Source organism: Rhinolophus sinicus, chromosome X (genome assembly GCF_036562045.2).
Source record: "Rhinolophus sinicus isolate RSC01 chromosome X, ASM3656204v1, whole genome shotgun sequence".
Taxonomy (NCBI): Eukaryota; Metazoa; Chordata; class Mammalia; order Chiroptera; family Rhinolophidae; genus Rhinolophus; species Rhinolophus sinicus.
In genome coordinates this window covers 81,951,531-81,969,575 of record NC_133768.1, presented here as the reverse complement: position 1 = coordinate 81,969,575, position 18,045 = coordinate 81,951,531, and the positions used below count along the sequence as shown (strand labels likewise).

At 39.1% G+C, this 18,045-nt stretch overlaps 1 protein-coding gene across 1 annotated transcript in view; it reads left to right on the top strand.

Annotated features, from left to right (window-relative positions):
- KIAA1210 (KIAA1210 ortholog) overlaps positions 1-18,045 on the top strand; it is a 55,156-nt gene that overhangs the window by 15,106 nt on the left and 22,005 nt on the right. The window lies entirely within an intron of this gene.

Sequence of the window (18,045 nt, the reverse complement as noted above, 5' to 3'; positions counted from 1 at the left end):
CTATACCATTTTACATTCCCACTAGCTATGTATGAGGGTTGCAATATCTCCACATGCTGGCCAACACTTACTATTTTCCTTTTTTTAAAAAAAACAGAAACTCATAGACACAGATAATAGTTTAGTGGTTGCCAGAGGGTAAGGGGGGTAGGGGGTGGGGGGTGGGAGATGAGGGTAAGGGGGATCGAATATATGGTGATGGAAGGAGAACTGACTCTGGGTGATGAACACACAATGGGATTTATAGATGATGTAATACAGAATTGTACACCTGAAATCTATGTAATCTTACTAACAATTGTCACCCCAATAAATTTAATAAAAAAACACACAAAAAAACACATAGTCATTCTGATAGGTTTAAAGTGGTATCTCATTGTGGTTTTGATTTGCATTTCCCTAGTGACTAATGATGTTAAGCATCTTTTCATGTGCTTATTGGCCATTTGTATATCTTCTGTAGAGAAACGTCTATTCAGGTCCTTTGCCCAATTTTAAATTGATTTTTGTTGTTGTTTAGTTGTAAGAGTCTTTTTTTATATATTCTGGGCACTAGAACTTTATCAGATATATGATTTGCAAATATTCCTCCCCTAGTCTATGAGTTGTCTTACTGGGGGAATCACTTTATAGATTGTGTAGATGCCTGACCACTGTGCTGAACGCCTGAAGCTGAGGTAGAATAACATCAAACATCAACTATAATTGAATGTATATATGGTCATTGGATGTAAAGTATAGCATAGGTAATATAGTCAATGGTTTAGTAACAGCTGTATATGATGTCAGAGGGGTAGTAGACTGGGAGGGGGGTTAACACTTTGTGAGGGGGGATAGATGTCTAATAATTATGTTGTTTTATACACTGGAAACTAATAAAAAAGAGAAAAATTGGTCAAAAATATTAAACAATTTCATGAAGTTCAATTTTTAAATTTGTATTTCTTTTATTTATTTATTTTTTTTTAATTTTTTTTTTAATTAGTTTCAGGTGCACAAGACAAAGCAAAACTTAGACGTTTATCATTTATATCCCTCACACTGTGTGAGCCCCCCTCCCCCCATCCACTATCCCTCTGTACGTTCCCAAAACCTCTCACCTTCCCCTTATCCCCACCCTCCCGCCCCTCTAGCAACCCTCTGTTTTTCCTCCATGTTTCCAAAACTGTTTCTGATTAGTTCATTCACTTATTCTTTTCTTTAGATTCCGCATATAAGTGAGATCATATGGTATTTGTCTTTCTCTTTCTGACTTATTTCACTTAACATAATGTTCTCTAGGTCCATCCATGTTGTTGCAAATCGTAAGATTTCTTTCTTCTTTATGGCTGCGTAATACTCCATTGTATAAATGTACCACAGTTTCTTAATCCAGTCATCTACTGATGGGCATTTCGGTTGTTTCCAGGTCTTGGCTATTGTATATAGTGCTGCAATAAACATAGGAGTGCATAAAGATTTTTGAATTGGAGTTTTGGATTTCTCCGGATAGATACCTAGGAGTGGGATTGCTGGATCATAAGGTAGTTCCATTTTCAGATTTTTGAGATATCTCCAAACTGTTTTCCATAGTGGCTGCACCAATCTGCATTCCCACCAACAGTGCACCAGCGTTCCCTTTTCTCCGCATCCACGCCAGCACTTGTTGTTTGTTGATTTATTGATGATAGCCATCCTGACTGGGGTGAGGTGGTATCTCATTGTGGTTTTTATTTGCATTTCTCTAATGGTTAGTGAGGTTGAACATTTCTTCATATGTCTGTTTGCCATCTGTGTGTCCTTTTTAGAAAAATGTCTCTTCATGTCCTCTGCCCAATTTTTAATTGGGTTGTTTGTTTTTTTGGAGTTGAGATGAGTGAGTTTTTTATAAATTTGTGATATTAACCCCTTATCAGATATATCATTGGCAAATATCTTTTCCCAATCAGTAGGATCCCTTTTTGTTTTATTGATGGTTTCCTTTGCTGTGAAAAAGCTTTTTAGTTTGATGTAATCCCACATGTTTATTTTTCCTCTTACTTCCCTTGAGGGATATATCAGTAAAAATCTTACTCCGGGTAATGTCTGTGAAGTTTCTTCCTATATTTTCTTCTAGGAATTTTATGGTTTCAGATCTTACATTTAAATCTTTAAGCCATTTTGAATTTATTTTTGTATGTGGTGTAAGGAGGTGATCCAGCTTCATCTTTTTGCATGTGTCTGTCCAAGTTTCCCAGCACCATTTATTGAATAGACTGTCTTTACCCCACCGTACATTCTTGCTTCCATTGTCATAGATTAAATGGCCATATAGGCATGGATTTATTTCTGGACTCTCTATTCTGTTCCATTGATCTATGGGTCTGTTTTTATGCCAGTACCATGCTGTTTTGATTACTGTAGCCTTGTAGTATAATTTGAAGTCAGGTATTGTTATACCTCCCACTTTGTTCTTATTTCTCAAGATTGTTGAAGATATCCGGGGTCTTTTGTTATCCCATATAAATTTTAGGATTATATGTTCTATTTCTGTGAAAAATGTCGTTGGTAGTTTGATAGGAATTGCGTTGAATATATATATTGCCTTAGGCAGTATGGACATTTTAACTATATTAATTCTTCCTATCCATGAACATGGTATGTGTTTCCATCTATTTGTATCTTCTTTCATTTCTTTCTTCAGTGTCTTATAATTTTCTGAGTACAGATCTTTTACTTCTTTGGTTAAATTTATTCCCAGGTATTTTATAGTCTTTGGAGCAATTGTAAATGGAATTTTTTCTTTTAATTTCTCCTTCTGATGTTTTATTATTGGTATATACAAATGCAACTGATTTCTGAATATTAATTTTGTATCCTGCTACTTTACTAAATTCATCTATCAGCTCTAATAGTTTCTTGGTGGAGTCTTTAGGGTTCTCTAAATATAGTATCATATCATCTGCATATAATGACAGTTTTACTTCCTCCTTACCGATTTGGATGCCTTTTATTTCTTTTTCTTGTCTGATTGCTGTGGCTAGAACTTCCAGCACTATGTTGAATAGAAGTGGAGAAAGTGGGCAGCCTTGCCTTGTTCCTGATTTTAAGGGGAATGGTTTTAGTTTTTCCCCATTGAGTATGATGTTAGCTGTGGGTCTATCATATATGGCCTTTATTATGTTGAGATATGATCCCTCTATTCCCACTTTCTTAAGGGTTTTTATCATGAATGGCTGCTGAATTTTATCAAATGCTTTTCTCGTCAATTGATATGATCATATGATTTTTATTTTTCATTTTGTTAATGTGGTGTATCACATTAATTGATTTATGGATGTTGAACCACCCTTGCATACCAGGGATGAATCCCACTTGATCATGGTGTATAATCTTTTTAATATATTGCTGAATTCTGTTTGCTAGTATTTTGTTGAGGATTTTTGCATCTATGTTCATTAGCGATATCGGCCTGTAGTTTTCTTTTTTGTGGTGTCTTTGTCTGATTTTGGGATCAGGGTGATAGTGGCTTCGGAAAAAGTGTTTGGGAGTCTTCCCTCCCTCTGGATTTTTTGGAAGAGTTTGAGGAGAATAGGTGACAATTCTTTTTTGAACGTTCTGTTAAATTCACCTGTAAAGCCATCTGATCCAGGGCTTTTGTTTGTTGGGTGATTGTTGATTACTGATTCAATTTCCTTGGTGGTAATCAGTCTATTCAGGTTTTCTGTCTCCTCTTGAGTTAGCCTTGGAAGGTTGTATGCATCTAGGAAATTGTCCATTTCTTCCAGGTTGTCAAATTTCTTGGCACACAGTTGCTCATAGTAATTTCTTAGGATTTCTTGTATCTCTGCAGTGTCTGTTGTCACTTCTCCTCTTTCATTACTGATTTTATTAATTTGGGTCCTCTCTCTCATTTTTTAATGTGTCTGGCTAAAGGTTTGTCAATTTTGTTTATCTTCTCTAAGAACCAACTCTTGGATTCATTGATCTTTTGTATTGTTTTTCTGGTTTCTATTTCATTTATTTCCGCTCTGATCTTTATTATCTCCTTCATTGTACTCCCTTTGGGCTTATTTTGTTGTTCTTTTTCCAGATCCCTTAAGTGTGAAGATAAACTGTTGATTAGTGATGTTTCTTGTTTCTTTAGGTAGGCCTGCAGTGCTATGAACTTCCCTCTTAGGACTGCTTTCGCAGCATCCCATAGATTTTGGGTCGTTGTATTTTCATTTTCGTTTGTCTCGAGATATCTTTTGATTTCTTCCTTGATCTCCTGTTTGACCCATTCATTATTTAGTAACATATTATTCAGCCTCCATGAATTTGTGTGTCTTCCAGTCTTTTTCCTGTAGTTCATTTCTAATTTCATAGCACTGTGGTCAGAGAAGACAATTGGTATGATTTCAATTTTCTTAAATTTATCCAGACTTGCTTTGTGGCCTAACATATGGTCTATCTTAGAGAATGTTCCATGTGCGCTTGAGAAGAACGTGTATTCTGCAGCATTGGGGTGGAATGCTCTGAAAATATCGGTTAAATCCAAGTGGTCCAATGTGTCATTTAAGGCTGTTGTTTCCATATTGGTTTTCTGTCTGGAAGACCTGTCCCTTGTTGTCAGAGGTGTGTTGAAGTCCCCTACTATGATAGTGTTACTGTTGATCTCCATCTTTATGTCAGTCAATATCTGTTTTATATATTTAGGTGCTCCTATGTTGGGTGCATAGATGTTTACTAGGGTTATATCCTCTTGTCGAATTGATCCCTTTATTATTATATAGTGTCCATCTTTGTCTTTTAATATTTTCTTCATTTTAAAGTCTATTTTGTCAGAGATAAGTATTGCAACTCCAGCTTTTTCTCATTTCCATTTGCATGGAATATCTTACTCCAACCCTTCACTTTTAGCCTGTGTGTGTCTTTTGATCTGAGGTGAGTCTCTTGTATACAGCATATACAAGGGTCTTGCTTTCTTATCCATTCAGCCACCCTATGTCTCTTGATTGGAGCATTTAAACCATTTACATTTAAAGTGATTATTGATAAGTACATAGTTATTGCCATTTTTAAATTTGTGGATAGATTGATCAAGTCATCTTTCTATTTACAGAAGTCCTTTTAGTATTTCTTGCAATGCTGGCTTGGTGGTAATGAATTCCTTTAGCTTATTCTTTTCTGGGAAGCTCTTTATCTTCCCGTCAATTTTAAATGATAGCCTTGCTGGATAAAGCAACCTAGGTTGTAGGCCTTTGTTTTCCATCACTTTGAGTATCTCCTGCCACTCCCTCCTGGCCTTCAATGTTTCTGCAGAAAAGTCATTTGATAGTCTTATGGGAGTTCCCTTGTATGTAACCCTCTGTCTTTCTCTTGCTGCTTTTAGGATTCTCTCTTTGTCTTTAATCTTTGCCATTTTAACTATAATGTGTCTTGGAGTGGACCTGTTTGGGTTTATCCTGGTTGGAACTCTCTGCACTTCCTGGACTTGTATGTTGGTTTCCTTCATCAGGTTAGGGAAATTTTCAGACATTATTACTTCAAATATGTTCTCAATCCCTTGTTTCTTCTCTTCACCTTCTGGTATTCCTATGATGCATGTTGTTGCGCTTGATGTTATCCCATAGGTCTCTTAAACCATCTTCATTGTTTTTTATTCTTTTTTCTTTCTGTTGTTCTGTTTGGGTGATCTCTGCTAACTTGTCTTCTAAGTCGCTGATTCGATCCTCTGCTTCATCTAACCTGCTGTTAATTCCTTCAAGTGAGTTCTTTATTTCGTAACTGTGTTCTTTAGTTCTAACTGGTTGTTCGTTATGATTTCTACATCCTTCTTGATGTCCTCTCTAAGTTCCTTAAACATTCTTATCATCAGTATTCTGAACTCTGTCTCTGACAGTTTGGTTACCTCTGCTTCATTTAGTTCCATTTCTGAAGGTTTCTTCTGTTCTTTTATTTGGGATATGTTTCTTTGTTTCCTCATTCTGGCTGACTCTCTGTGTTTGCTTGATGTATTAGGTAGATGCCCTGGAGTTCTTAGTTCTTGCTGGATTAGTATATAATAAATGTCCTTTATATTTGACTTGCACTACTTCGTTCTTCTCCCCTGTGTGCTCTAAAAGTGACTCTTGTGTTGTGTATATTGTCCTGTTAAAGAAGATCCTTAATTGCTTTTGCTTGTGAGTAGGTGGAGTTAACTCCTAGGCTGACTAGTTGTGAGACTTGGCTTTGCCCACAGGGTATTCTGCTGCGTGAGGATTGACCGCTTAGATGTGGTTTGCCCTTTGGCCTCTATGTGCCTGTAAAGAATCCCCTCTGAGTGTGTCACTTGTAGGTCAAACCCGGTAGTACTCTGGCTTGGTCTGGAGTTGGCCGCTGGGTATGTTGAATCTTGTGCCTCTTAAGCTGGGCACTGGTAGGGCAATTACAGAACAAAGCAAATCACCAAGCACAACAATAACAACAAGGAAAAAGTCAAATACATTCACATGTAAAAAAACAATCGACAACCCCCACTCGACACAAGCAAAGATGTCAGAAATATAAAGACAAATCAAAACAGAAAAAAAGCGCCAGTTGTAGCTTAAGCCCACCAAGTAATCTCCAGGTTGTTCTCTGCTATAGCAGAGTCCCCACTCGACACAGGCAAAGATGTCAGAAATATAAAGACAAATCAAAAGAGAACAAAAAAAAACAGCGCCAGTTGTGGCTTAAGCCCACCAAGTAATCTCCAGGTTGTTCTCTGCTATAGCACAGAGTCCCCACTCGACACAGGCAAAGATGTCAAAAATATAAAGACAAATCAAAACAGAACAAAAACAAACAAAACAAACAAACAAACAAACAAAAAACAAACAAACAAAGAAAAACCACAGCGCCAGTTGTGGCTTAAGCCCACCAAGTAATCTCCAGGTTGTTCTCTGCTATAGCATAGAGTCCCCACTCGACACAGGCAAAGATGTCAAAAATATAAAGACAAATCAAAACAGAACAAAAAAAAAACAACAAAAAAAAGACAGCGCCAGTTGTGGCTTAAGCCCACCAAGTAATCCCCTGCGTGCAGTGCAGGTAGAGCCACCTGATGCCCAGAGTGACTCTGAGGCTGCAGCTTTAGATGCGTGGGGCTGAGGGGGCTGGACAGTAGGTTTTACAAAGTCAGTGCAGTTTCTGCCCTTGCCGGCACATATGCACACCGAGAATAGCACCACCAGCCCTGTGTCCAGCTCTCCTGAGTGTTAGGGCACCTCTTCCCTGTGTGTGTGTGTGTGGCCAGCAGGGATTCCTCAGCTGCTGAAAGCTGAGTGCAGTATCTGCCACTTACTGCTGATCCCTGGGAGTGCCTCCGCCGATGTAATTGCCCCGCCCTAGGCAGGCCAGAAAGGGTGGGGGCTGGGGATGGAAAGAGGGGTCTTCTCTTTCCCAGCCCAGCTGTGTCACACCCCACCCACAGGCCAGAAACGGTGGTATCTGGGGGTGGATGAGTCTTCTGTCTCCTAGTCCAGGGCAAACCACACTCTTCTCAGCCTCTTCCCTGGGCCAAAGCCAGCGGCCAGTCTTCCCTTAGCCCAAACCCCAAGGCTCCTCTGTAATCTGACACTGCTCTTCAGATCAGGAGCCAGTTCAAGTCTCTGGAAGGGTGGGGGTAGGATTGGAAGAGCAGGGGGAGGGGCCCAGGTGTGGAGTTTAATAGCCTCAAATGCTAGATATCCTCCCTCTGCGGGGGGGAGAGGTCTGCTGTGGGACGCAAAGTAGAGTCTGCCACCTGGCTTTTGTGTTCTCTCTTTTGTCCTGGGAACCCCTGCGTCTCTGCAGCTGGGGATGTGTTTGCCCCGCTCTAGGCTGGCTAGAAAGGGTGGGGGCTGGGGATGGAAGGAGGGTCTTCTTTCCCAGCCCCGCTGTCTTAACACTCTTCCCGCAGGCCAGAAAAGGTGGTGGCTGGGGGCGGAAGATTCCCAGCTCCTAGCCTCCTCCCTGGGCCCGCCTGTCTTCCCGGAGCCCGGGCTCCAAGGCGCCTCTGTAATCTGCCGCTGCTCCTTAGTGCAGGGGCTAGATCAAGTCTCTAGAAAGGCGGGGTAGGGTCGGAAGAGCGGGGAAGGTGCCCAGGCACGGAGTCTGTGTTCCTTGTCCGCCCAAGGACCAACTGAGGTTATTAGCTGAAGTTAATGCTGGATATGCTGCCCGTGCAGCGGAGAGGTCCGCTGTGGGACGAGGGCAAACGCCCACCTCCTGGCTTCCGGGCTCTCCTCCGTCCTGGGATATCCTGCGTATCTGTAGCCGTGGGTGTGGGCTGGAATTTCATAGGCACAGGTGCGGAGCAGATTTCCACAACCCAAGGGTGGGGGCCGAATTTCTACCGCCACAGGTGTGGACCGCGATTCCAACCCGCGTCCCCACCGCCTCCGCAGCTCCGGCGTGTCTCCGCTCCGCTCCCTTCCTTCTTCCCCTGCTCGCCCAATTTTTCCCCACCTGCAAGAAATCCCTGCGCGAGTCTCTTCGCTGTTCTGCGTGATGAGCAGAGAGTCCTTTGATGGGTTATAAGCTTCCCGTTTCTGATAAGATCCGACGGAGAACTCAAAAAGTGCGCCCCGCTGCCGCCATTCCTATGACGTCCCCGGTTGGCTTTCAGAGACCTATTTATTTGTTTTTAATTAAAGTTTATTGGGGTGACAATTGTTAGTAAAGTTACATAGACTTCAGGTGTACAATTCTGTATTACATCATCTATAAATCCCATTGTGTGTTCACCACCCAGAGTCAGTTCTCCTTCCATCACCATATATTTGATCCCCTTTATCCTCATCTACACCCCCTCCCCCCTTACCCTCTGGTAACCACTAAACTGTTGTCTGTGTCTATGAGTTTTTGTTTCTCATTTGTTTGTCTTGTTCTTTTGTTGTTTTTGGTTTATATACCACATATCAGTCATATCATATGGTTCTCTGCTTTTTCTGTCTGACTTATTTCACTTAGCATTATAATCTGAAGATCCATCCATGTTGTCACAAATGGTCCTATTTCATCTTTTCTTATGTCAGGATAGTATTCCATTGTGTATATATACCACAACTTCTTTATCCAGTCATCTATCAAATGACACTTTGGCTGTTTCCATGTCTTGGCCACCATAAACAAAGCTGCAATGAACATTGGAGCACATATATCTTTACGGATAAATGTTTTCAGAATTTCAGAGTATCGCTTCTCGGACTTTTGGCTAAGATCAAGTGCAGAATTTCAGGGTAGATACCCAGGAGAGGGATTGCTGGGTCATATGGCAAGTCTATTCGTAATTTTTTGAGGAACCTCCACACTGCCTTCCATAACGGCTGCACCAGTCTGCATTCCCACCAACAGTGTATGAGGGTTTCTTTTTCTCCACAGCTTCTCCAACACTTGTTATTATTATTTGTCTTGATGACAGTCATTCTAACTGATGTGAGGTGATATCTCATTGTGGTTTTAGTTTGCATTTCTATGATGATTAGTGATGTTGAGCACCTTTTCATATGTCTATTGGCCATCTGTTTGTCCTCTTTGAAAAAGTATCTATTCAGGACTTCTGTCTATTTTTTATTGGATTGTTTGTCTTTTTGTTGTTTATATTTTGTATATTAGCCCCTATTGGAGGTGTTGTTTGCAAATATCTTCTACCATTCAGCTGGCTGCCTCTTTGTTTTGTTGATAGTTTCTTTTTTTTTTGTTTTTTGTTCTTTTGTTGTTTTTGGTTTATATACCACATATCAGTGAAATCACATGGTTCTCTGCTTTTTCTGTCTGACTTATTTTAGCTTTTACTTCCCTTGCCTTAGAGGTCAAATTCATAAAATTATTTTTGATCCGAAGGTCCATAAGTATAATACCTATGTTTTTTTCTATGCAGTTTATTGTTTCAGGTCTTATGTTTAGATCTTTGATCCATATTTAGTTAATTTTGGTATGTGGTGACACATAACAGTCTAGTTTCATGCTTTTGCACATGGCTTTCCAATTCTCCAAGCACCATTTGTTGAAGAGGCTGTCTTTTCTCCATTGCATGTTTTTGGCTTCCTTCTCAAAAATTATCTGTCCATATTTATGTGGACTTATTTCTGGGTTCTCAATTCTATTCCATTGGTCTCTGTGTGTGTTTCTCTGCCAATACCATGCTGTTTTGATTATTGTTGCCCTGTAGTACAAGCCAAAGTCAGGGAGTGTGATACCTCCCTTATTGTTCTTTTTTCTTAAGATTGCTTTGGCTATTCGGGGTCTTTCGTGGTTCCATACAAATCTGATGATATTTTTTTGGGGGGTGACAATTGTTAGTAAAGTTACATAGATTTCAGGTGTACAATTCTGTATTACATCATCTATAAGTCACGTTGTGGGTTCACCACCCAGAGTCAGTTGTCCTTCACCATATATTTGATAACCTTTACCCTCATCTACAACCCTCCCCCCCCCTTATCCTCTGGTAACCACTAAACTATTGTCTGTGTCTATGAGTTTTTGTGGTATATATACACAATGGAATACTAGTCGGCAGTAAGAAAAGATGAAATAGGACCATTTGTGACAACAGGGATGGATCTTGAGAATATAATGCTAAGCAAAATAAGTCAGACAGAGAAAGCAGAGAACCATATGATTTCACTGATATGTGGAATATAAACCACAAACAACAAAAGAACAAGACAAACAAATGAGAAACAAATCTGATGATTTTTTTGTTTTCTCTTTCTTTAAAAAATGCCATTGGGATTTCATACGGATTGCATTAAATCTGTGTAGTGCTTTGGGTAATACGGCCATTTTAACTATGTTGATTCTTCCAATCCATGAGCACAGAATATCTTTCAATTTCTTTGTGTCTTCTTCAATTTCTTTTAAAAATGTCTCATTTGTTTGTCTTGTTCTTTTGTTGTTTTTGGTTTATATACCACATATCAGTGAAATCACATGGTTCTCTGCTTTTTCTGTCTGACTTATTTCGCTCAGCATTACACTCTCAAGATCCATTCATGTTGTCACAAATGTTCCTATATCATCTTTTCTTACCGCCGAATAGTATTCCATTGTGTATATATACCACAACTTCTTTATCCATTCATCTATCGAAGGACATTTTGGTTGTTTCCATGTCTTGGCCACCGTAAACAAACCTGCAATGAACATTGGAGAACACGTGTCTTTATGTATAAATGTTTTCAGATTTTCTGGGTAGATACCCAGGAGAGGGATTGCTGGGTCATATGGCAATTCTATTCGTAATTTTTTGAGGAACCTCCACACTGCCTTCCATAATGGCTGCACCAGTCTGCATTCCCACCAACAGTGTATGAGGGTTCCTTTTTCTCCACAGCCTCTCCAACATTTGTTATTATTTGTCTTGTTGATGATAGCCATTCTGACTGGGGTGAGGTGATATCTCATTGTGGTTTTGATTTGCATTTCTCTAATGATTAGTGATGTTGAGCATTTTTTCTTATGACTATTTGCCATTTGTATGTCCTCTTTGGAGAAATGTCTCTTCAAGTCCTCTGCCCATTTTTCAATTGGGTTGTTTGTTTTTTTGTTCTTGAGTTGCATGAGTTCTTTGTATATTCTGGATATTAGCCCCTTATCGGAGGCACTATTTGCAAAAATCTTCACCCATTCAGTTGGTGACCTTTTTTTTTTTGTCGATGGTTTCTTTTGTTGTGCAGAAGCTTTTAAGTTTCATGTAGTCCCATTCATTTATTTTAGTTTTTACTTCCATTGCCTTTGCAGTCAAGTTCATAAAATGCTCTTTGAACCCAAGGTCCATAAGTTTAGTACCTATGTTTTCTTCTATGCAGTTTATTGTGTCAGGTCTTATGCTTAAGTGTTTGATCCATTTTGAATTAACTTTGGTACATGGTGACAAATAGCAGTCCAGTTTCATTCTTTTGCACGTGGCTATGCAATTCTCCCAGAACCATTTATTGAAGAGGCTCCCTTTCCTCCATTGTATGTTTTTAGATTCTTTGTCAAAAATTATCTGTCCATATTTATGTGGTTTTATTTTTGGGTTCTCAATTCTATTCCATTGGTCTATGTGTCTGTTTTTCTACCAATACCATCCTGTTTTGATTATTGTAGCCCTGTAGTACAAGCCAAAGTCAGGAAGTGTGATACCTCCATTATTGTTCTTTTTCTTAAGATTGCTTTGGCTATTCGGGTCTTTTGTGGTTCCAAACAAATCTGATGATTTTTTGTTCTATTTCTTTAAAATATGCCATTGGGATTTTGATGGGGATTGCATTGAATCTGTATATTGCTTTGGGTAATATGGCCATTTTAACTATGTTGATTCTTCCAATCCATGAGCACGGAATGTCTTTCCATTTCTTTGTGTCTTCTTCAATTTCTTTCAAAAATGTCTTATAGTTTTCAGCATATAGGTATTTCACATCCTTGGTTAAGTTTATTCCTAGGTATTTTATTCTTTTTGCTGCAATTGCAAAAGGAATTGTTTTTTTAATTTCTTTTTCTGAGATTTAATTGTTAGGATATAGGAAAGCAATGGAGTTTTGTACATTGATTTTGTAGCCGGCAACTTTACTGTATTCGTTGATTGTTTCTAATAGCTTTCTGGTGGAGTCTTTAGGGTTTTCTATATATAGCATCATGTCACCTGCAAAGAATTTAACTTCTTCATTCCCAATTTGGATGCCTTTTATTTCTTTCTCTTGCCTGATTGCTCTGGCAAGGACTTCCAACACTATGTTGAAAAGCAGAGGTGATAGGGGACAGCCCTGTCGTGTTCCTGAACGTAGAGCAAAGGGCTTCAGTTTTTCACCATTAATTATGATATTAGCTGAGGGTTTGTTATATATGGCCTTTACTATGTTAAGGTATTTACATTCTCTACCTATTTTACTAAGTGTTTTAGTCATAAATGGATGTTGTATCTTGTCAAACGCCTTTTCTCCATCAGTTGATATGATCATTTAATTTTGTCCTTTATTTTATTTATGTAGTGTATCACATTGATGGATTTGCATATTTTGAACCATCCGTGTGCCCCTGGGATGAACCCCACTTGGTCGTGATGAATAACCTTTTTATTGCATTGTTGCATTTGATTTGCTAGAATTTTGTTTAGGATTTTTGCATCTGTAGGCATCAGAGATATTGGTCTGTAGTTCTCTTTTTTTGTGTTGTCCTTACCAGGTTTTGGTATCAGGGTAATGTTGGCCTCATAAAATGAGTTAGGGAGTACTGTCTCTTCTTCAATTTTTTGGAAGAGTTTGAGCAGGATTGGTATTAGATCCTCTTTGAAGGTTTGGTAGAATTCACTAGTGAAGCCACCTGGTTCAGGACTTTTGCTTTTGGGAAGGTTTTGGATGACTGATTCAATTATGTTACTGGTGATCAGTCTGTTTAGATTTTCCAATTCTGCATGGTTTAGCCTAGGAAGGCTATATGTTTCTAAGAACTTGTCCATTTCTTCTAGGTTATTGAATTTGGTGGCATATAGTCCTTCATAGTATTCTTGGATGATCCTTTGTATTTCTGTGTCATCCGTGATAACTTCCCCTTTTTTCATTTCTGATTTTGTTTATTAGTGTCTTCTCTCTTTTTATCTTAGTGAGTCTAGCCAAGGGTTTGTCAATTTTGTTAATCTTTTCAAAGAACCAGGTCTTTGTCATGTTAATTTTTTTCTATTGTCTTTTTGTTCTCTATTTCATTTAGTTCTGCTCTGATTTTTGTTATTTCCTTTCTTCTGCTGACCTTGGGTTTCACTTGTTCTTCTTTTCCTAGTTCTTTAAGGTGTAACATGAGGTTATTTATTTGGGACTTTTCTTGTTTCTTGAGATAGGCCTGTAATGATACAAATTTCCCTCTTAAAACTGCTTTCGCTGCATCCCCAAAATTTTGGTAGGATGTATTTTAACTGTCATCTGTTTCATGTACCTTTTGCTCTCTCCTCTTATTTCTTCTTTGACCCAGTTGTCCTTTGAAAGTATTTTGTTTAATCTCCATGTATTTGTGTTTTTTCCTGCTTTCTTTTTGCAGTTGATATCCAATTTCAAAGCCTTGTGATCAGAGACTATGTTTGGTATGATTTCAATATTCTTAAATTTGCTGAGGCTAGTGTTTTGCTGTCAATGATGTAGTTAGGTCCCGCACTGTAATTGTGTTTTGGTCAGTTTCTCCCTTTAGTTCTGTGAATAGTTGCTTGGTATGTTTCTGTGCTCCCTGATTGGGGGCATAAATATTGATGACTGTTATGTCTTCTTGTTTTATAGTCCCCTTTATCATCTTGAAACATCCATCTTTGTCTCTTGTTACCTTGTTTATGCTGAAGTTTGTTACATCTTGTATCAGTATGGATACACCTGGTTTTCTCTCAATGCCATTTGCTTGGAGTGTCAATTTCCACCCTTTTTCTTTGAGTCTATGCTTGTCCTTGTAGCTGAGATGTGTCTCCTGGAGACAGCATATGGTTGGGTTTAGTTTTTTGATCCAATCTGCTAGTCTGTGCCTTTTTATTGGTAAGTTCAGTCCATTTATAGTTAGGGTGATTATGGATATATGAGGATTTCCTATCATTCTATTTCTGGTTTTCTAGTAGAACAGTGTCTCCATTGTTTCTTTGCCTTTTTGTTGATGTCTGTTATTTCAGTTTGGTGGTATTGTATGATTTTTTCCCTCTGTTTCTTCTTTTATTATGTTACATATTTTGTTCTGGATTTTTTTTTGAGTGGTTACCATTAAGTTTATGTAAAAGGAAGTTTCATATTTAGAGTATTCCATTTTCTTCAGCATGCTTACTTTTTCCATTCCCTTATGCCGGTTCAGACTTTTAATCTCTGCCCCTTTATGTTTTTGTTGTCACAAAATATCCCTATTTATCCTGTGAATTGATTTCTGCACTGCAGTAGCAAGTTGTCTTTTTCCTGTTTTCTTTTTTAAGTGTTTTTTTCCCCTTCTTTACCGTGTATGTTATGTTTAAGTGTATAGTGTCCTATTTGATGTAGGGGTTGCCATTTCCTGCTCTGTCTGTCCATTCGTCTTACTACTCATGGTTTTGCATTCTTTTGAATTTTTCTTTCAGGTCGAATAACTTCCTTCAGTATTTCTTGTAGAGCAGGTCATGTGTTAGAAAATTCCCCCAGGTTCTTTCTATCTGGAACTGTCTTTATGACTCCTTCATATCTAAAGCATATCTTTGCTGGGTACATTATTCTTGGCTCATGATTTCTGTCTTTCAATAGTTTGAATATTTGATTTCACTCCCTTCTGGCTTGTACAGTTTCTGCTGAAAAATCTGCTGATAATCTAATGGGCTTTCCTTTGTAGATTACCATCTTCTTTTCCCTGGCTGCCTTGAGAATTATTTCTTCATCGTTAATATTTGACAGCTTCAATACAATATGTATTGTCGAAGGCCTATTGGGATTGAGGTAATTATGTGTTTATTTGCTTCTTAGGGATCTAGTTCTTTCTACAAGTTTCGAAAGTTCTCGTCAACTGTTTGTTTGAATACACTCACTGTTTCCTTCTCTCTGTGAGCAGGTCACCTGGGTCTCAGGGATCTGCTTCAGTGGGGGGATTTGGAGAGCTTTTGAAATTCCAAAGGTCTTCCTTGTCCAGTTTCAGGGCCTGTGTGTTTCAGGAGCTCTGTTTACCCCTGCAGGGATCCACCCAAATAGGTGGGGGCAGGGGCAGTGTGGGGTGTGAGAGGTGGCCCAGAGCAATTGTGGTGATCACCAGCACAGCCAGTCCACACAAGGCTCCCTACCCTCTGCTGGAACTAGTTGGTTTGCGAGTTCGAGGCTGCGTGCCACAGATCTCAGAACTGCAAATATTCTGTTCTTTTGATCTGACATTGCTATCGTTCCCCTTCTGGCACTGGGCAAGTGGGGGAGGGGTGATCTCTGGGGAGTGGGGAAGGCTAGGCTCCATGCCTATGCCTTTCATCCTCTGCTTGGTAGTGAGGGCTAACCCTCCATTTTCACGCTTCTGCCCTCAATCTTTGCTCTGAGGTCTCTGCCGTGAGTGTTGGGTTCAGCTGTGTCATAGGCTGATCCCTCAAGTGGGACTGTGGGCCATAAGGGGAGCACTAGCAGCCTGAATTCTCCCCTCACCCGTGACAGCTGTAGCTCCGGAATGCAGGGAACTCAGAGGTCTGGTCTGCATTCTGTGGCTGGCGTGGTCCATGTCTCCACACCTTCCCCTTCCCTCCTCCATTGCTTGCCCAATTTGCCTACGTTTAGATAATTTCAGTTGCACATCTCTTAGTCTTGCCTGTCTGCTGTGCAGGAAGTCCTGTATGGAATTATAGCTGTTCCATTTGTTGTAAATTTCAGGGGAGATTTCAAGAGGCTCACCTCATGCCGCCATTTCTATGACATGTATACACATTTTACGAAAGGAAAAAACGGTATTAAAATTATGCTGATTGTAACCACTTTGAGCACTTCTTGTAATTGTAGAAGTCAAATGTGACTTATATTCATCTTTTGTTATCAGTATATTTTGAGTATTACAATTTTAATACAGTTTTTTACTTTTTTAAAATGTGTATACATTTTTTTGGCACCCTGTGTGTGTGTGTGTGTGTGTGTGTGTGTGTGTGTGCGCGTGTAATGGTTACTTGATTTATAGCATTGTTTCAAGTCCTCTGTTTCCTTATTGATCATCTTTATCCATTATTGAAAGTGAGATACTGAAGCCAATAACTGTTATTGTAGAACTGCCTATTTCTCCCTTCAGTTCTGTCAGCTTTTGCTTTATGTATTTGGGGGTGGGTCTGTTGTTTGGTGTATACATGTTCATGATTGTTCTATCTTCCTGATGGATTGACACTTTTATCAGTGTATAACGTCCATCTTTATCTCCTGTAACAATTTTGACTTAAATTCTATTTTGTTTGATATTAGTATAGCCACCAGTTCTCTTTTGGTTACTATTTGCTTGGAATATCTCTTATCCTCCTTTCAGTTTCAACTTATTTATGTCTTTGGATCTAAGTGAGTTTCTTGTAGATAGCATATAAATGAATCATGTTTTTAAAATCTATCTTGTCAATTTATGCCTTTTGATTGGAGAGTTTAATTCACTTACATTCACAGTAATTACTAATAAGGAAGGACTTACTTTTGCCATTTTACAATATTTTTCCCTATACATCATATCTTTTTTTGTTCCTTTGTTCCTCCATTGCTACCTTCTTTTGGATTTAATTGATTTTGTTTAATGTGCCATTTTCATTCCCTTCTCATTTCCTTCTCAATATATTTTAAAATTATTTTCTTAGTGGTTACCTTGGGGTTTACAATTAAGAAAATTATATAACATTTTAAGACATGAAGTTTTCTCTTTATGTTCATTTGAATAGGCTAACTATGTATTTTATAGGTTAATGAATGGAGTTAAAATATTTGTCGTCAACATTTCGAAGCATCAGTCTAAACATTTGTCCTGCTTGAGTGTAATAAACTCTCTATTAGTATATTCAAGAATTGAGTCAGTTTGCTTCAGGTTAAATGTTGGGTTGGCAGGCAGAAAGTCTAGTCTTTGGTGGTACAATTAACCCACCCCCAGGAATGAGAGTTCTTAGCTATTTCTGCCATGCTTCTTGGTTAATCAGTTCACTGTGGTGAGCACAAGGAGGGCAGGTGGCAGCAACAGCAGCAGCAGCATCCCAAGAGGCAGCTGTAATCATTATCTTAACCAGATGTGCTGGCCTGGATGTTTCTCTTAGCTCCTCATAAATTATGACCCCCCAGCTCTTATATCCCCCAAAGACTCCCCACAAACCCATCTTCTACTGCTTTCTCATTGAGCATCAGCTAGGAATCTCGGCAGGAAACAAAGTCATCCAATAGAAGGTCAGACTAAAAGATGACTAAGTTTCTACCCTCCCAGAGGAGTCTTTCCAAGTCTGCTGTCTTCTTTCTTTTCTGAGCTGCTGCCTCCTACTGGTCACAGGGGAAACACATCTTCTCTCTCAAGTACCCAATAGACCTTTTACCTTAGGCCACGGGTGTCAAAAATTTTTTCAACATTTTTTACCAAGGGCCACATGCGGTAAAATACACAAACAGCCGGGCCACTCACTTGAGGTAAAGTACGTGTTGCCTCACCTGGTTTATT